This window comes from Danaus plexippus, chromosome 5 (genome assembly GCF_018135715.1).
Source record: "Danaus plexippus chromosome 5, MEX_DaPlex, whole genome shotgun sequence".
NCBI classification, from domain to species: Eukaryota; Metazoa; Arthropoda; class Insecta; order Lepidoptera; family Nymphalidae; genus Danaus; species Danaus plexippus.
Genome location: NC_083539.1, coordinates 3,297,597 through 3,318,778, shown reverse-complemented (window position 1 = coordinate 3,318,778; position 21,182 = coordinate 3,297,597). Strand labels below are relative to the sequence as shown.

At 28.0% G+C, this 21,182-nt stretch overlaps 1 long non-coding RNA gene and 1 other non-coding gene across 2 annotated transcripts in view; both read left to right on the top strand.

The window, feature by feature from the left end:
* LOC133320811 (uncharacterized) overlaps positions 1 to 21,182 on the top strand; it is a 174,867-nt gene that overhangs the window by 85,579 nt on the left and 68,106 nt on the right. The window lies entirely within an intron of this gene.
* On the top strand, positions 599 to 670 carry Trnad-guc (transfer RNA aspartic acid (anticodon GUC)). The gene has a single exon. It is a non-coding gene; the product is annotated as a tRNA-Asp (tRNA).

The following is a 21,182-nucleotide window of genomic DNA, read 5'->3' as shown; positions in this document are numbered from 1 at the left end:
TCGGTTTATTAAAGTGGCTCTTGGATTTATGTTCTATAAATAATGAGCTCAAGATTCATGACTAGATGTATCTAGAATCTTTCTATTAAAAGTATAATAAACAAATTAGGAGTATATGAAATATAACTTAATAATTGCCACTAATTTATTACTTTGCATCAGACGTAACTAGTGATGTTAAATGATTTAAAAATAAGTTTTTCTGCATACTTGTAATTGTAAGTAATTAATATGTACTAAACATCCTAAAAGTATTGTTTTAACTGGTTTATTTTTTAAATTATAAAAAGAATCTGAAAGGATAATTTTTATTAGTTCCTCGTTAGTTAGTTATGTAGACTGTTCTTGTTTAAAGTAGAAAAATAAAATAAAAGTCTTCTAAGTTTGTTCTATGAGAAAAATTTTATGCAATGCATATTATGATAAAAATGTAATTAGTCGCTGTCTATAGGTACATGGAAAATATGCGAGATTTTTTGAATTGGGCTTTGCAGCAGCGTAAATAAAATCAAAAACAAAGATTGTAACAATTTTTTCTGTTTGTTTGTGTGGTGTATGTTATAATTTCAGTATCATATTATTAAAAAGGAAATCCACATCCTCGGTAGTATAGTGGTAAGTATCCCCGCCTGTCACGCGGGAGACCGGGGTTCGATTCCCCGCCGGGGAGAAGTTTTGTTTAAAATATTAGTTAATTTTATAAGTTTTTAATGATTTGAAATATATATTTTGTCTGCGTGGAAAAGTGATTTTAGGTAGTCGATTTTTTATATAAATCTTTTGGTTTATTGATAATTACATACACTGTCGTATTATTTAAAAAAAATATACAATAAAGCTGCTTAATAAATGACATTAGACGTATGATCGTTTGACAAGAAAACATATGGGCTGCTAGAATTACTAACGCTTGATGTATAACTCTGTTTAGTCTTATTGATTACATAGACCTTACGTCAATTTATTATTTGATTATATTTCTTAGCCTCTCTTTTTCATTACAATTTTTTATCATTTATAATCATATCATACTTTATATAAAGTTTCAGATGATGCTACTAGACATAGAAATAATAGACATTTCAATAGACCAATAAAATAATTAATTAAATGTTCAAAGTGATGCTTTATATTTACGTATTTTTTTTATTAATTTTCTGATTCATATGGTTTAAACACTAATCATTAGTTGTAGCTCAACCACAATAATTGAGAAAACCACATCTTAATCAGGTAAGCCATTTCTGAGACTAGCGTGTACAGACGTACAGACAAACAGATCAAATTTATAACAATCATTGTTTTGGTTTTTTTTTTTGTTTGCTTTGATAAAAGTCAAAATATTATTTTCTCGTATATCTTCCACAGATAGTGACCTGTTATGTATAAATTAAATATTATAAATCTTAAAGCAATTATTTATTTGTATTCAATTAATATAAAACTCATGTGTAGGGTATAGGAGTTCTTTTAATTATGAGGGTGTATATTGTGTATTCTTACTTTTATTTAAATTTAACATAAAGATGAAGTACATAAAATACTTATGCGACCTTCTCGGTCGACTACAACTTACAGACTCACTACATTTCATATTTAGTTAAGAACCAAGACCCAACAAACGCTATTCTCACACTTTTACTTCTTTGGGACCCTTGGCTCTTTTATTACACTGCAATAAGACAACAGATGTTGAGGGTTTACTCATAAACACACAAATTTTAAAATCTTAATCCCTTAGGTACCATAAATCATACTCTTACATTTATTACTTAAGTGCCCTTTAGTGAAAGTATCTAAAATAAAATAAAATAAAACAATACTTGGAATCTATAAAAACACATATACGCGCACTTAAAATATTCTACGATCCTAAACATGTAAATTTCATACATTGATTAAATAAAACGACAAACTTATTTTCGTGAAAAGTCCGTCATTATGTTGGTTCAAGACATCGCTGATTATATTAGCGAGATAGAATCTTATGAACAACTTTATGACACTCGAATCCTGTCAGACGATATTATTAAATTTATTTATTTTTGAATTTAGAATAATGCATAAGACAAAAAAAAAAGGCAAACAAGAAGCCAATATGAATATGATTTTCATAATTAGTTACAATATTTAATCTCTTTGTTCATTAAAGCAATTTAAATGAAAGTGAATTGATAAAAAAGTTAATAAAGTAATTATCCTACTATAACTCGTTCGTTACAATTAATAAAAAAATAATATTCAACTTCGATATTAATTTCGTTATCAATGTTAGATATTTTAATCACCCTAGCACTATCTTTTAGTTTTTTCAACCAATCTCAATGTTATCGCTGAATCAAACAATATATACATATAATAGTGATTATTCTGTAATGTAAGCAAGACTTTTGAATTGTTCATTCCAAATATCGTTTTTCATACATTTAATTTCCATAAACTTTTGCATTTATAATTTAGATAGGTATGATGAAACCACAAACTGTTTAGAATATGTTAGTTGATTGAAGTTATAAACGATACCCTACAAATTTATTAGATTTCTGAATTCTCAAGATTCTAACTTGAGGTGATTCCAGAGTACTTGTTACTTCTACCCTCGGCAATATAATGACATGAGTTCATTTGCATTATTTGAATTTTATTGATTACGTAAGAGTATATATAGAATAATATAATTTAGTTATATGAACTAGAATTACAGAACTTTATACAGTCTCATATATATAAAATAAAAAAACATTATTAGAATACATTTATGCCTTTCAAATGATGTTATTGAGGTAATGTGTAGATTTACTTTTATTTTATTTGATATCTAGTCTAACATATTCTTTAGAATATTAGATTGCTGAACGCGTAAGGTTAGTAAGTTTATTCCCTCAGGAATAAGACGGGTACTTTCTAAACTTTGGAAAACAAGTTTTCTCCAACTCTTGACGCATACACTTTAACGATACCTTTCAAAATACATATAGAATTATCGAACGTTTCACTTAACAATAGCTCTGTAATAATCTGTAAAATATTTTTTAATGGACTATAAAATTTAAGAATGTAACCCATTGTATTGGATATTTTATTCACACATACTTTATTGTCCATTTCCATGACATCACACCAATCAACCTATACCTTATATAGTGGGTACGAATGAAAAAAAAATAACATTTTAAAATACAAGTATGTAACCTTACATTATGTTTTCCGTTAAATTTATATTACAAACGTTTTAATACCATTACGATAAATAAGTAGTATGTCTTTATTTATCGTCTTGTTTCGCTGTATAATGCCCCCCAAGTTGGCTATTACCTATAGAAAGAAAAATATTCAGATTGCTTTAAAATTTATAACAAGACCCTATAACAGTAATTTTTTTTTGTTATAAATCTAAAATTATACAATTCCTTTAGGGAAACAATCTACTTATAAAAAGAAAGCCACTTAAATTGCTTAAATATTGTTAGGTAGCTAGCTAGTTTGCTACCAAAAGAAAAAAAAATGGTGCAGAAATTGCTAATGGTACAAATGTCGTTCAAAAACTTTTGGTACTATGACTTTTGGTAGTATAGTAATATTTTTTTTTTAAATATCATTTGCATCTTTTGTTTCCTTATGCTATTAATTGTATCTATAAATGTAATGAAAAAGTAATTGTTCGCAGCATGTAAATAGACATATTTTATGTAACATTATTTGAGTTTAAAAGATAATAAAAAGTATGAGTACCTATAATAATATTTTCTTAAATTGATGCTTCCAAAAACTTTAAAATAAGTCTTATAATTATTAGTAGAATAGTATAAAAATTATCGATTAAAAGAAATTTCCAAAATTCCTTAGAACTGCAAAATATGTATCGAAATTACGAATATAAATAATAAAAAACAAAGTTATTTCATTAATATTTTATTGCCACAATTTCGTATCTCTTTTTTTTTTCACTTATTTATATGACAACTCTTATTGTATTACTTTTTAAAGTAGTAGAGCCTAGCTGTGGTCAATTAGCTACAGCTCAAAAGTGGGTTGGCTCGACCGGGGAAGTACCACCCTCTCACAGATGATCGGCGTGAAGTAGTCTTTAATGGCTAGGTTTCGTCCGTTGAGTGAGAGAGCCGGTTTCCCTTTCCTGTTATTTCCTTATTCCCACCTCGCCCTCTTCCTAAAAAACAACAGTTGACAACTCATCCGCAACAGGGTTGTTGCGGATGTCCATGGGTGACGGTGGCTACTGCCCACCAAGTAGACCGCCTCCTCTATTACCACCGTTCCCATAAAAAAAAATCCACGATGGTAATTTAATATGTTCCTCTTACTGTTATTTTTTTTATCCTTTTATTTAATCTGCAGATTTAAGTTTTAATTGTTATTAGAAAATATATTGAAGGACTAAATAAGGACATTTCAAAGATTCTAGAATTAAGATTTCATACAGGGGAACCAAATTACAAATGTATTCATATGCATAAATTTTGTGATTTTCAACAAAAATATATGACTATGATTTTCAAGAATTACATTCGGAATTAATACTCTTGAATATGGGATCAGTTTAACACTTTAAAGATCATTGAAAGCTTAAACATTTTATATTTGATTTAACTTTTGTTTTAAGAGCTATTTATCGTTGAAGTTACTCAATAAGACTCGAAAAGTTTCGATGATCTTGTACAGGTGAGTGAGTAAATTTTCATATAAAAACCTCTAAGCATTTAAAATTTAGAGTTTCTGGAAACATTAAACAAGCAACTTTCGACCAATAATATTTGTCCGTACTTTCATATGTAAAATACAATTACAATGGCAATTTATTATTTCCCATAAAAAACCATTTAAAGTAATTGGTCCGCTCTATTGGACATATTAAATTGCTCGAATTGTTACCATTATATACTAATTAGGCTATAGTTATATAACTAAATAAATTTAATATTTTAATTGTACTTAAACTATTTTTTAAATTAATCCTTAATCTAGAGCAAAATTTTACATTAAGGTTTGCGTGCATAATTCCATACAAACATTATTGACGGAAATTAAACCGAATGAAATTCTTGCAGAGTTAAGCGGCAGTTCATTTCCCTTTAATATCATACGGAACTAAGTTAGAGCACTCAATTTCAACAGAAACGTAAACGACCAACGATAACATTGAAAATGTTGTGCTCTTCATAAATTGTCATCGTAATGTCTATAAATCCGTTGAGGGTAAAATAAATATTTTAAATTGTTTATATAATCATGGCCTAGTAATGAGCAAGTAAACTAGTAATAATTAACTTTTAAGTATTTCAACACTATTTGAATACCCGGATTATAAATTTTGCTACAATACACCTTTTCCACCCCTCATAAAATTAAAATTATATATTAAAGTATGCAGTTCCTTTTGAAATATGGAATAAAGTGTTCATTATTTATAAGGCGAAGATCATTTCTACATATACAAAAATCATCTTACTAAAGACTGTAAAGACCTAACAAAAATGATTCACCTTTAATAAATAAAAACCATTTAAAATACCAATTGTTGAAAAGTTATGGACCCTTGAATAACTTCAATAACTTGTTTAATCAAACACATATTGAAATTGAATTGCACAAAATAAAGATGAATTTATTTCCTAAAATAGCAATACCATGAATGAGATTGTGCCATAAACATTTATTACTTAAAATGAACAGATTCAATTTAATAGAAACTGAATTCACCAATTGATAGGTTTTCATTCGACTAAAATTATGTGGTTGTTAAATACATGTGAATGTATATGTGCCTTTTCTAAGTGACGTAATGAGAGGATAATTGAGGTACCAACGTATAGAAAGCGATATTGTGGCTTATTTGAGTTAATGGCTAAATATAGAAGATATATAATAAATGGATGGATAAATGGACCATGAAGTTTTTTAGAATCCCCGAGTAAGGAACCATTTCAAGGCGAATATTTGTACGACTTGACTATAAATCAAATGGTGTAGTAATGCGGAATTACAAATAATGTTGAATCTCGTGTATGTCACAGCTTTGAAACCTTCCAATTTATGGCACAAGCGCCATGTTCTACGTCAATGGCGTTCTGTTAATAGATGATTGGGCCTCAGGGAAATCTATCGAAACCTGGTTGTTGTGCATTGGTCTGGTCGCCTTGGTGGATGTGGATACGGAAGTTAGAAATTTTAAGATGCTCAATGACGCACGCTAATGGCAAACGCTTCTGACATCTCAGCGTAGATCGCTTTAAAGTAACGGCGAAGTCTTTTTGCCTAATTTGGAGGAATTTGTCTAGACAAAAAGTGTATCAGAATAGAACGAAAAACAGAGAGACAATGATACTCACACAATTCTGAAACATCGTCCGACGTCAAATAAGAAAGTTTGGAGGGCAGAGATCTGTTAGTCAATTAAGATTCGAAAGAGTTTGTCCAGCATCGAAAGGAGAGGTTACAAAAGAGGACACCATGTTTTTTCTCCAGTGACACAGGAACAAATCTTGTTTTTATATTTACTTATTGTAATTATTTTTTTTTTTGTGGAAAGAAAACTATATCTAACGCTTTGGAACTAATTGTTTTTGTATATAAAAATATTAATGTTGGTCTAGTTACAAAATCTATTTGTCACAGTTATAAAATATATTTTTTGACAAGAAAAATCTTTTATATATTTCCAACTGCAACATCTACATTTTCCTACTTTATCCTTATAATTTTTTTAACTTCTTTTAAATAAGCAGTTTTATATAAAAGAAACGAAAAAACATATTATTTTAATAATTCGCTGAAAATAATTCTTACAATTAAAAGCTGTTCGCATACAATAAGGCGGCGGAGTTATTAGGCTATAACCTGTAAAACTCATTTCGAAAGTTGTTACTATGTTGTAACTCTATACAAGTTACTATGCTCTGCAACTTCTTTAGTATTACAACGTGTATTTAATTTTTTTAACACATTTTCCTAAAGTATTTTTTTTTTCACAGTAAATGATCCGTTGTAATCGAAAAATTACTCTCTCACGGTTTTACGTATTATATTTTAAAAAAATGCATATATAATTTTGCTTAGTTTCATTCTGACTTGCCTACGCTACGATATTTTGTTAAACAAAATATTTTAGTACTCTTAACATATTTCATTATTATACAAGAAATATACGATATGAACGTAGAAGAATGTTGCTAAAATACGCGGTGAATAAGAGTAATTTATAATAATGCTTAGATATTTGGATTTATTGCTACTAAAAGCGGGTAATAAAATAAAACTTTCCTACTGAATATTTTATTTAATACTATTACTAATGAAAATTGTTGTATTGTTTTTTATAAAATAGTTATTTTAGAAACAATCAACAACAACAGTCTTTTTATACCTTTAATATTTAAGTTATATTTCATGCACATAAAATATTTAAATATTACTCTATATACAAAATACAAAATCTATCACAAACAATTACGGTTTTTTTAATAGAAACAAAACAATAGAATGTCATATCGATTGACCTAAAACCGTTGTTGAAAATTCATTAAGAAGATTAACAATCCTCGACACATATGTCGCAGTTCGTGACACTTATTGCGTTAGAGCAAACAAGAGATAGCCGAGTTAGATGTAGTGCCATATTCAATTGAGATTACAATCATACTATACTGTTCTAACAAACTTTTATTACTTTCATCTGGATTAGAAGCTTATAATAATATCGGCGTACATTCACAAATATGTTTTTGTATTCGTATCTTTATTAAGAATCAATCAATTATTATTGTATATTTCGTTTATTTATGTGGAAAGTTTAAGAAAACTAGGTTAGAAAGAAGTAACAGTTATAAACCGAGATCTGGATTTTTTTTACTATTAATAATAATTATTATAATTCACATTAACATCACCGATGTTAAGTTAAATTGAGTTGAACGTAATTAAGTTACCTTCAGACACTTCCTGTTGTAGGTTTTATTAATTTTTTAATTAAAAATTAAAAGAATTTCCGGTTCACAGGTCAAGAGTCAGGAACGAAATATAGTATTTGTTACTATTCAATACCGACTGGAAAGTTATTTCAGTTTATTGGTTTTAATTTGTTAGATGGTTGGATAAACGGACATGTTTTTATCAGAAAAACGTATCCTGATAAAAATCTTCACCAATTTATTTAAATTTTTATAAACTTTTTCAAAATATTATAGTAATAATATATTTCCTAATAAATATAGGAATCTCGTAGAGAAAGTTTTAAATGTTAATGTCACCATTTATTAAATACTGACACTCAGTCTGTTTTGAATATAAAAATTATAAATTATAAAGATTGTGCTTGAAATTGAACTGTTTTTTTGCTATTATAATAATATATGGAAGCTATAGAGTATAGCTTGTCTATATATATATGGCATGAAAATCGACAGTTAATATTTGCAATCTTACATTTGTGGTTACAATACACTATTGTGGTAATTAAAATTTTTTTTTATGAATTTCTAATATTAATAATAGCTTTGTCACTTTAAAATATGTATAAACAAAATCAACTTGTTTATTGCGTAGTATCTTATTATCAATTTGTAATCGCAAACTTTTGGAATTATAATTCAAGTAGAATTACTAAAATATAATTAATAACCCGTTTCGTATGATATCGCAACATTTTGATTTAGGTCCTTTTATCTTAAATAATTTGGGAAGAGCTGTTTTGATTATCATTTCCAACGGTCCTACACCTGTTGAAATCCACTATATTGAAGTGGTATTAATATTCGTATCATAAAATTTTTGTTACCTACTGAAGCCTGTCACAGGTATTTTTTTATAAAATTGTGATGAACTGTCATAAAAACTCTAGTACATATACTTCATGTATACTGCAATTTGTTTTTCAAAAGCTATATACGCAAAAGTTTTAAGTAAGACACTATCCGATCCTTAAATATCGTGAAGGGATAGCAGGTTCAAGTACTTGTTCATTTTTTTGTATTTAAAAATATATATGAATCAAAAAGTAAGTAATTTTACAGTAAAATTAAATGTCATTCTCTTTGAATTACGTCATTTTATATACAATTTGAATGTATAACCATGATAATGTAATTTTTTTTAATTATCGTTATGTTTAATAAAGAATTACTTTCGTTAAAAAGTCTGAACCTCGTTGAAGTAATGATAGATGCTTTCATTTCAATGATGTTTAGTGAATCAATATATATATATATATTTAAGCAAGCATATAACAACTCATATTCGTCGTAGTGTACCGTGATCAATTATTTTTGAGTAAATTGAAAATTAGAGAAAGCTATCATCTCAATTTCACTTACTTAAAATAGTCTTGTACTATAATAATAATAGTTATACACTATATAAAAATATGATAATAAAATAAAATGAATATATTATATGAATGTAATATAAATTATGGCGTGGGATGAATTCAAAGGAAATGTATAAGTTTTTTAAAGTACATGATTTTATTTCCAATTCAATAAGTTCAGTAAGCTCTCATGAAAACAATATATACCCTATTACTATTATATTTTAAGACTGTCACATAAAGCTATAAAATATGAGCATGAGAAAATATCATTATACAAATATATTATAAAGTTAAAATATTTTCTAAATAAAATCCATCCAATTCAACTGAAATCGTGTCATACAAACACTATAGGAGTTCTAAATTATTATAAGTAGTATTTAATATTTGATCCTGTTGGTATGGTACTACCATACTATATCGGCTTATTTTGAATTTTAACCTTAGGTTTAATTTAATTTTCGAAAAAAATATCTGCATTTTTGTCGACGCTACGTAGTATTCGAAAAACTTATTTTCAGAAAAAATATACTCGGAATTGGCAACTATCTGTTTCTATTGATAGAACGTTAGTTGTAGACTAATAAAAGTCGGGGTTTCGAATATAGTTTGATTAACTCCACATTCTAGTTATTTGTTTGATTAGAAAAGGATTTGTATTTATTTGAAATTTAATATAACATATAAACATTAAAAATGCTATGACGTTTTAATATATGTATCTCTAATGTTATTAATTTATATAAATATTATTATAAAGGACTGTATTATGGTTTGATGTAACTTTTAATTTTCTTGCCAGAGAAATTCTTATTAATATATGGTGAAAACCTTATATTTTATAAATATCACAGAAACAAGCTTGGTTTGAAGTTTAATAAAGTCATTTGTTGGCAGTCGCGGTACTTGTTTGTCATCAACTTTGTGTATAAATTACTCCTGGGTTTATTTGAATACTATAATAGTTCTGCAACTTATTTCAAGTCAAATCAATGACACGTGCGGTTTTCTAAAATTGTTATTGTTATGATATATATCGGATTTATTACAAATTCATTATTTTAAAGACAGAACGCCAGCCTCGCTGGCGTCACTAATGTCACTTGTTTCAGTACGTTCCAGATATTTTAAAATGAAACTTCAATTCTTCTAAATGTTCTTGTATTTCTCGAAGGTTCTTCATAGTCACATTCTTTATGATCCGCACTCGCTGAACTCTGCAGTCCGCTGTCGTGCGTCCAGACGTCATATTTATACCAGAATACAAACATAGTTCTATTCTCCTTTTAAACAGTCTTTGATTTCGTTTTACTTTTAACAATAGTAACGACGACCAATAAGTTGTTATAATAATTGATGCCAGCCTTAATTTATTTTCATGTTGCATCCGTCATTGAAGCTGCTCGCGCCGATATATACATTTAGAATTCTAACAAAATTATTAAAAAATATAGTTGTCTTATAAAGCCAGTACTTTTAAATAAGAAATGAAAACGTACAAACGATTCCGGTCTCAATGCACTCGTAATAAGAACGGTAATTAACACTCTCGAGCGACTATTTAAACTGTCACCTAGTGCTTCGGCTCGTGCCTCGTCTCGCGACTTGCACACGAGTGTAAATCCCGGCTCCCGCGTAAAAATTTACAAACTAAATGTCATAGCTTTAACGTCATCTCGGGTGCCTTCGTTAATTTAAAGGTTCGGTTCAAATTAAACATGTGTTCCATAAATATTCTATAATATTTATATGCTTTTAAAATTACATATTATTATTAATTTATATTATTTATATAGGAACTAATGTAACTTTTTTGTTATTTATAATAAATATTTAGGGCGATATGTTAAAAATAAAAAAGATGCCATATAAATTTGTATACAAAAATAAAATTATATCAGATGTAAATCTTTAACAATATAATCATAACTTTGTTTAAATATTAATTCTATTAAGAAGAATTCGCATTGATTAAATTATTAGATAATGAAATAAAACATTTATTTAATATGGTATGTAGTTTTTTATTTCAGTATCTAGTTTTGTCATCCTCCAACAGGATTCAGTATTCCAAACAATTCAAGTTAGCTTTTTGAGAAAGTCGTCTAGACAATGCGATTTCGAGACGTAAATTTTGTTTCGTATATCACTAACGATACATCATTTAAAATAAGAATCAATGGTTGTAAATTTACTGGAATCGTTGTAAAAACTCCTCGTAGACCTCGTAAACCTCGTGTCCTCGTAAACAGATTTATATCAGTAAATAAATAATCCAGGTATCCTTTCTCATAAATTACTAAAGAATTTCCGTATTACTATTACTGCAAATAAAAACTTTATATTTATTTAACTTAAAGTCAATCAACTATTCATTTCTCGTCAATGTAACCAATGGGTTAAAATCCACAAAAAACAATTTAATTAATCAGGCTAACTAAAAATTTATGGAATGCAAGAACAACGTATGTTAAGTAAAATCGCGTGTTGCTATTGTTTAGAAATAGGTCAGGAAACCGAGTGCATTCCGTAACTTCACTTACGTTATCATTCCTTTCTTACTGTTGTTTCATTTGAGACCTTTGTTTTTTAAAGTAACACTCATGAAGTCCGTGTTAAATACAATCTTTATTGTATTTAGCAAGGACTTCTTAAGTGCTACCTTACTCACTTATGCTTGCTTTTTACTTAAACTAATAATGAATTAAGAGAATATTCGTCAACACAATAAATTGCGGATAGCTCGTTATGCATGCAGCAAACGCATATATTAGAACATTGAGTTGTCTATCATTAAGAATTATTAATAATTATAACTTTAAATAAATAGTAATAATATTATGATATAATTAGTTTTTATTTAATGATGTTTTTTTTTAACTTATAATCGGATGAAAAATGAAATGATCTAAAATAAAAATCAGCTGTAACATTTGATAAAATCATGCATTAAGTAAAAATGGATGTAAAAGGTTTTTATTTGTATTATTAATGCTTTTAAGAATAAAAAGTCAACACTAAAATTTATGTATTTTTTTCAATTTTAAAAGACTACCAATAAAATTATTACTAATACAGTAAATTTAACAGTTTAAACAGTCTTAATAATCATATGTAAACAACACAAAGGTTATGTAAATTCTTTAAGTTTTAATAAGAAATGAATTCTAATTATTAACAATTTTAAATCTTATTAAGAGAAACCCTAAAATATTGACCAAATAAACATCTCCGCAACAAATTTCTCTGTTAAGACAAATATTTGTATTTTGTTTTAACGAGCAAAACCCGTGCCGCTGAAATCTTGTAGCCCGGGGTCGTGTATGTCAAGCATGCACTAGATAGCAACCAACGCAAGAATTGTAGCATCTTCAATACATTGAATTCCGTAAGAAAATGTGAAAAACTATAATGAATGAACATCTCCGGATGTATTTATTCTTGAAAGAAAGATCAGTATTATATGTCTTCTATATCAAAAAGTCATTTTAAATAAAATATTTAAATAGTAAAGCATATAATTAAGTTGCATAAAATGTAACTGTAGGATACATATATATGAAATAATTAAATATAATTATTGTTTTAAATTGTGCATACTTACATAAGCATAATTGAGGAATTTATATTGAATATATGTCCTGCGTCAAACCTATAGTTTGAAGGTTGTTTCATCAAATATTTCATAGGTGGGGGGGGAGGGTTGGAAAGGTATTCAAGTAGAGGCCCAAGATGTGATCTTTTTTAATATAAACTGGATAAGTCTTGATTATGATGCCGTCGATAGTAGTTGGAAATTAAGACTAAGGTGAAATGTACTGTCCCTCTAATAGCCTCTAATAGCCCTCTAATATGCTGAGAGTGGCCCTATTATGCGTTTGCTCAATGTTGATCATATTGGTTTGAACCAAATTATAGTCACCAATATACCGTCTCTAAACGCATCCAAACCTGCTCATTATAAATAAATAAATCTGTCATAGAGAAACCGCGGTCAGGTAAGCAAGGTGGTGTACGTTTTGGTTAACAAGACATGAGTTTAGACTTATCACCTTCAGCAACGAACCATAAGTGAGCTTTGCTACCAGTGTACGAGTACGAAAGTTCCTGAGTGGCCTCCTGGATGCCACTGTCTGATATATCGGTTGATGATGTGATTGTGTGTGATGTGGTGCAATTATGCTGCTGACCGACATTATAATCTGCCACCAAAACATTTCCGACACACAACTCTGCAGGCGCAACCAAGGTGCAGGTGCTACGGAGTACCCACACAGCCTCATGAAATTGAATGAAATATATATCCTTTTTAAAATATCATACTCGATGAATACCATTTCATTAAAACTTATTTTATCTTTAACCATTAGACAACTGCAATCTGCAATCCCAGTTATACTGAGCACATTATATGCAATAACTATTGGGCAACCGCTGAAATCAATTATTATTGTATATTTCGTTTATTTGTGTGGAAAGTTTAAGAAAACTAGGTTAGAAAGAAGTAAAAGTTATTAACCGAGATCTGGATTTTTTTTTACTATTAATAATAATTATTATAATTCACATTAACATCACCGATGTTAAGTTAAATTGAGTTGAACGTAATTAAGTTACCTTCAGACACTTTCTTGTTGTAGGTTTTATTAATTTTTTAATTAAAAATTTAAAGAATTTCCTATTCACAGGTCAAGAGTCAGGAACGAAATATAGTATTTGTTACTATTCAATACCAACTTGAAAGTTATTTCAGTTTATTGGTTTTAATTTGTTAGATGGATGGATAAACGGACATGTTTTTGTCAGAAAAACGTATCCTGACAAAAATCTACACCGATTTATTTAAATTTTTATAAACTTTTTCAAAATATTATAGTAATAGTATATTTCCTAACAAATAAAGGAATCTCGTAGAGAAAGTTTTAAATGTTAATGTCACCATTTATTAAATACTGACACACATTCTGTTTTAAATACAAAAATTTCTAAATTATAAAGATTGTGCTTGAAATTGTGTTGTTTTTTTCGCTATTATAATAATATATGGAAGCTATAGAGTATAGCTAGTCTATATATATTTGGCATGAAAATCGACAGTTAATATTTGCAATCTTACATTTGTGGTTACAATACACTATTGTGGTAATTAAAATTTTTTTTTATGAATTTCTAATATTAATAATAGCTTTGTCACTTTAAAATATGTATAAACAAAATCAACTTGTTTATTGCGTAGTATCTTATTATCAATTTGTAATCGCAAACTTTTGGAATTATAATTCAAGTAGAATTACTAAAATATAATTAATAACCCGTTTCGTATGATATCGCAACATTTTGATTTAGGTCCTTTTATCTTAAATAATTTGGGAAGAGCTGTTTTGATTATCATTTCCAACGGTCCTACACCTGTTGAAATCCACTATATTGAAGTGGTATTAATATTCGTATCATAAAATTTTTGTTACCTACTGAAGCCTGTCACAGGTATTTTTTTATAAAATTGTGATGAACTGTCATAAAAACTCTAGTACATATACTTCATGTATACTGCAATTTGTTTTTCAAAAGCTATATACGCAAAAGTTTTAAGTAAGACACTATCCGATCCTTAAATATCGTGAAGGGATAGCAGGTTCAAGTACTTGTTCATTTTTTTGTATTTAAAAATATATATGAATCAAAAAGTAAGTAATTTTACAGTAAAATTAAATGTCATTCTCTTTGAATTACGTCATTTTATATACAATTTGAATGTATAACCATGATAATGTAATTTTTTTTAATTATCGTTATGTTTAATAAAGAATTACTTTCGTTAAAAAGTCTGAACCTCGTTGAAGTAATGATAGATGCTTTCATTTCAATGATGTTTAGTGAATCAATATATATATATATTTAAGCAAGCATATAACAACTCATATTCGTCGTAGTGTACCGTGATCAATTATTTTTGAGTAAATTGAAAATTAGAGAAAGCTATCATCTCAATTTCACTTACTTAAAATAGTCTTGTACTATAATAATAATAGTTATACACTATATAAAAATATGATAATAAAATAAAATGAATATATTATATGAATGTAATATAAATTATGGCGTGGGATGAATTCAAAGGAAATGTATAAGTTTTTTAAAGTACATGATTTTATTTCCAATTCAATAAGTTCAGTAAGCTCTCATGAAAACAATATATACCCTATTACTATTATATTTTAAGACTGTCACATAAAGCTATAAAATATGAGCATGAGAAAATATCATTATACAAATATATTATAAAGTTAAAATATTTTCTAAATAAAATCCATCCAATTCAACTGAAATCGTGTCATACAAACACTATAGGAGTTCTAAATTATTATAAGTAGTATTTAATATTTGATCCTGTTGGTATGGTACTACCATACTATATCGGCTTATTTTGAATTTTAACCTTAGGTTTAATTCAATTTGCGAAAAAATATCTGTATTTTTGTCAACGCTACGTAGTATTTGAAAAACTTATTTTCAGAAAAAAATATACTCGGAATTGGCAACTATCTGTTTCTATTGATAGAACGTTAGTTGTAGACTAATAAAAGTCGGGGTTTCGAATATAGTTTGATTAACTCCACATTCTAGTTATTTGTTTGATTAGAAAAGGATTTGTATTTATTTGAAATTTAATATAACATATAAACATTAAAAATGCTATGACGTTTTAATATATGTATCTCTAATGTTATTAATTTATATAAATATTATTATAAAGGACTGTATTATGGTTTGATGTAACTTTTAATTTTCTTGCCAGAGAAATTCTTATTAATATATGGTGAAAACCTTATATTTTATAAATATCACAGAAACAAGCTTGGTTTGAAGTTTAATAAAGTCATTTGTTGGCAGTCGCGGTACTTGTTTGTCATCAACTTTGTGTATAAATTACTCCTGGGTTTATTTGAATACTATAATAGTTCTGCAACTTATTTCAAGTCAAATCAATGACACGTGCGGTTTTCTAAAATTGTTATTGTTATGATATATATCGGATTTATTACAAATTCATTATTTTAAAGACAGAACGCCAGCCTCGCTGGCGTCACTAATGTCACTTGTTTCAGTACGTTCCAGATATTTTAAAATGAAACTTCAATTCTTCTAAATGTTCTTGTATTTCTCGAAGGTTCTTCATAGTCACATTCTTTATGATCCGCACTCGCTGAACTCTGCAGTCCGCTGTCGTGCGTCCAGACGTCATATTTATACCAGAATACAAACATAGTTCTATTCTCCTTTTAAACAGTCTTTGATTTCGTTTTACTTTTAACAATAGTAACGACGACCAATAAGTTGTTATAATAATTGATGCCAGCCTTAATTTATTTTCATGTTGCATCCGTCATTGAAGCTGCTCGCGCCGATATATACATTTAGAATTCTAACAAAATTATTAAAAAATATAGTTGTCTTATAAAGCCAGTACTTTTAAATAAGAAATGAAAACGTACAAACGATTCCGGTCTCAATGCACTCGTAATAAGAACGGTAATTAACAATCTCGAGCGACTATTTAAACTGTCACCTAGTGCTTCGGCTCGTGCCTCGTCTCGCGACTTGCACACGAGTGTAAATCCCGGCTCCCGCGTAAAAATTTACAAACTAAATGTCATAGCTTTAACGTCATCTCGGGTGCCTTCGTTAATTTAAAGGTTCGGTTCAAATTAAACATGTGTTCCATAAATATTCTATAATATTTATATGCTTTTAAAATTACATATTATTATTAATTTATATTATTTATATAGGAACTAATGTAACTTTTTTGTTATTTATAATAAATATTTAGGGCGATATGTTAAAAATAAAAAAGATGCCATATAAATTTGTATACAAAAATAAAATTATATCAGATGTAAATCTTTAACAATATAATCATAACTTTGTTTAAATATTAATTCTATTAAGAAGAATTCGCATTGATTAAATTATTAGATAATGAAATAAAACATTTATTTAATATGGTATGTAGTTTTTTATTTCAGTATCTAGTTTTGTCATCCTCCAACAGGATTCAGTATTCCAAACAATTCAAGTTAGCTTTTTGAGAAAGTCGTCTAGACAATGCGATTTCGAGACGTAAATTTTGTTTCGTATATCACTAACGATACATCATTTAAAATAAGAATCAATGGTTGTAAATTTACTGGAATCGTTGTAAAAACTCCTCGTAGACCTCGTAAACCTCGTGTCCTCGTAAACAGATTTATATCAGTAAATAAATAATCCAGGTATCCTTTCTCATAAATTACTAAAGAATTTCCGTATTACTATTACTGCAAATAAAAACTTTATATTTATTTAACTTAAAGTCAATCAACTATTCATTTCTCGTCAATGTAACCAATGGGTTAAAATCCACAAAAAAACAATTTAATTAATCAGGCTAACTAAAAATTTATGGAATGCAAGAACAACGTATGTTAAGTAAAATCGCGTGTTGCTATTGTTTAGAAATAGGTCAGGAAACCGAGTGCATTCCGTAACTTCACTTACGTTATCATTCCTTTCTTACTGTTGTTTCATTTGAGACCTTTGTTTTTTAAAGTAACACTCATGAAGTCCGTGTTAAATACAATCTTTATTGTATTTAGCAAGGACTTCTTAAGTGCTACCTTACTCACTTATGCTTGCTTTTTACTTAAACTAATAATGAATTAAGAGAATATTCGTCAACACAATAAATTGCGGATAGCTCGTTATGCATGCAGCAAACGCATATATTAGAACATTGAGTTGTCTATCATTAAGAATTATTAATAATTATAACTTTAAATAAATAGTAATAATATTATGATATAATTAGTTTTTATTTAATGATGTTTTTTTTTAACTTATAATCGGATGAAAAATGAAATGATCTAAAATAAAAATCAGCTGTAACATTTGATAAAATCATGCATTAAGTAAAAATGGATGTAAAAGGTTTTTATTTGTATTATTAATGCTTTTAAGAATAAAAAGTCAACACTAAAATTTATGTATTTTTTTCAATTTTAAAAGACTACCAATAAAATTATTACTAATACAGTAAATTTAACAGTTTAAACAGTCTTAATAATCATATGTAAACAACACAAAGGTTATGTAAATTCTTTAAGTTTTAATAAGAAATGAATTCTAATTATTAACAATTTTAAATCTTATTAAGAGAAACCCTAAAATATTGACCAAATAAACATCTCCGCAACAAATTTCTCTGTTAAGACAAATATTTGTATTTTTGTTTTAACGAGCAAAACCCGTGCCGCTGAAATCTTGTAGCCCGGGGTCGTGTATGTCAAGCATGCACTAGATAGCAACCAACGCAAGAATTGTAGCATCTTCAATACATTGAATTCCGTAAGAAAATGTGAAAAACTATAATGAATGAACATCTCCGGATGTATTTATTCTTGAAAGAAAGATCAGTATTATATGTCTTCTATATCAAAAAGTCATTTTAAATAAAATATTTAAATAGTAAAGCATATAATTAAGTTGCATAAAATGTAACTGTAGGATACATATATATGAAATAATTAAATATAATTATTGTTTTAAATTGTGCATACTTACATAAGCATAATTGAGGAATTTATATTGAATATATGTCCTGCGTCAAACCTATAGTTTGAAGGTTGTTTCATCAAATATTTCATAGGTGGGGGGGGAGGGTTGGAAAGGTATTCAAGTAGAGGCCCAAGATGTGATCTTTTTTTAATATAAACTGGATAAGTCTTGATTATGATGCCGTCGATAGTAGTTGGAAATTAAGACTAAGGTGAAATGTACTGTCCCTCTAATAGCCTCTAATAGCCCTCTAATATGCTGAGAGTGGCCCTATTATGCGTTTGCTCAATGTTGATCATATTGGTTTGAACCAAATTATAGTCACCAATATACCGTCTCTAAACGCATCCAAACCTGCTCATTATAAATAAATAAATCTGTCATAGAGAAACCGCGGTCAGGTAAGCAAGGTGGTGTACGTTTTGGTTAACAAGACATGAGTTTAGACTTATCACCTTCAGCAACGAACCATAAGTGAGCTTTGCTACCAGTGTACGAGTACGAAAGTTCCTGAGTGGCCTCCTGGATGCCACTGTCTGATATATCGGTTGATGATGTGATTGTGTGTGATGTGGTGCAATTATGCTGCTGACCGACATTATAATCTGCCACCAAAACATTTCCGACACACAACTCTGCAGGCGCAACCAAGGTGCAGGTGCTACGGAGTACCCACACAGCCTCATGAAATTGAATGAAATATATATCCTTTTTAAAATATCATACTCGATGAATACCATTTCATTAAAACTTATTTTATCTTTAACCATTAGACAACTGCAATCTGCAATCCCAGTTATACTGAGCACATTATATGCAATAACTATTGGGCAACCGCTGAAATCAATTATTATTGTATATTTCGTTTATTTGTGTGGAAAGTTTAAGAAAACTAGGTTAGAAAGAAGTAAAAGTTATTAACCGAGATCTGGATTTTTTTTTACTATTAATAATAATTATTATAATTCACATTAACATCACCGATGTTAAGTTAAATTGAGTTGAACGTAATTAAGTTACCTTCAGACACTTTCTTGTTGTAGGTTTTATTAATTTTTTAATTAAAAATTTAAAGAATTTCCTATTCACAGGTCAAGAGTCAGGAACGAAATATAGTATTTGTTACTATTCAATACCAACTTGAAAGTTATTTCAGTTTATTGGTTTTAATTTGTTAGATGGATGGATAAACGGACATGTTTTTGTCAGAAAAACGTATCCTGACAAAAATCTACACCGATTTATTTAAATTTTTATAAACTTTTTCAAAATATTATAGTAATAGTATATTTCCTAACAAATAAAGGAATCTCGTAGAGAAAGTTTTAAATGTTAATGTCACCATTTATTAAATACTGACACACATTCTGTTTTAAATACAAAATTTCTAAATTATAAAGATTGTGCTTGAAATTGTGTTGTTTTTTTCGCTATTATAATAATATATGGAAGCTATAGAGTATAGCTAGTCTATATATATTTGGCATGAAAATCGACAGTTAATATTTGCAATCTTACATTTGTGGTTACAATACACTATTGTGGTAATTAAAATTTTTTTTTATGAATTTCTAATATTAATAATAGCTTTGTCACTTTAAAATATGTATAAACAAAATCAACTTGTTTATTGCGTAGTATCTTATTATCAATTTGTAATCGCAAACTTTTGGAATTATAATTCAAGTAGAATTACTAAAATATAATTAATAACCCGTTTCGTATGATATCGCAACATTTTGATTTAGGTCCTTTTATCTTAAATAATTTGGGAAGAGCTGTTTTGATTATCATTTCCAACGGTCCTACACCTGTTGAAATCCACTATATTGAAGTGGTATTAATATTCGTATCATAAAATTTTTGTTACCTACTGAAGCCTGTCACAGGTATTTTTTTATAAAATTGTGATGAACTGTCATAAAAACTCTAGTACATATACTTCATGTATACTGCAATTTGTTTTTCAAAAGCTATATACGCAAAAGTTTTAAGTAAGACACTATCCGATCCTTAAATATCGTGAAGGGATAGCAGGTTCAAGTACTTGTTCATTTTTTTGTATTTAAAAATATATATGAATCAAAAAGTAAGTAATTTTACAGTAAAATTAAATGTCATTCTCTTTGAATTACGTCATTTTATATACAATTTGAATGTATAACCATGATAATGTAATTTTTTTTAATTATCGTTATGTTTAATAAAGAATTACTTTCGTTAAAAAGTCTGAACCTCGTTGAAGTAATGATAGATGCTTTCA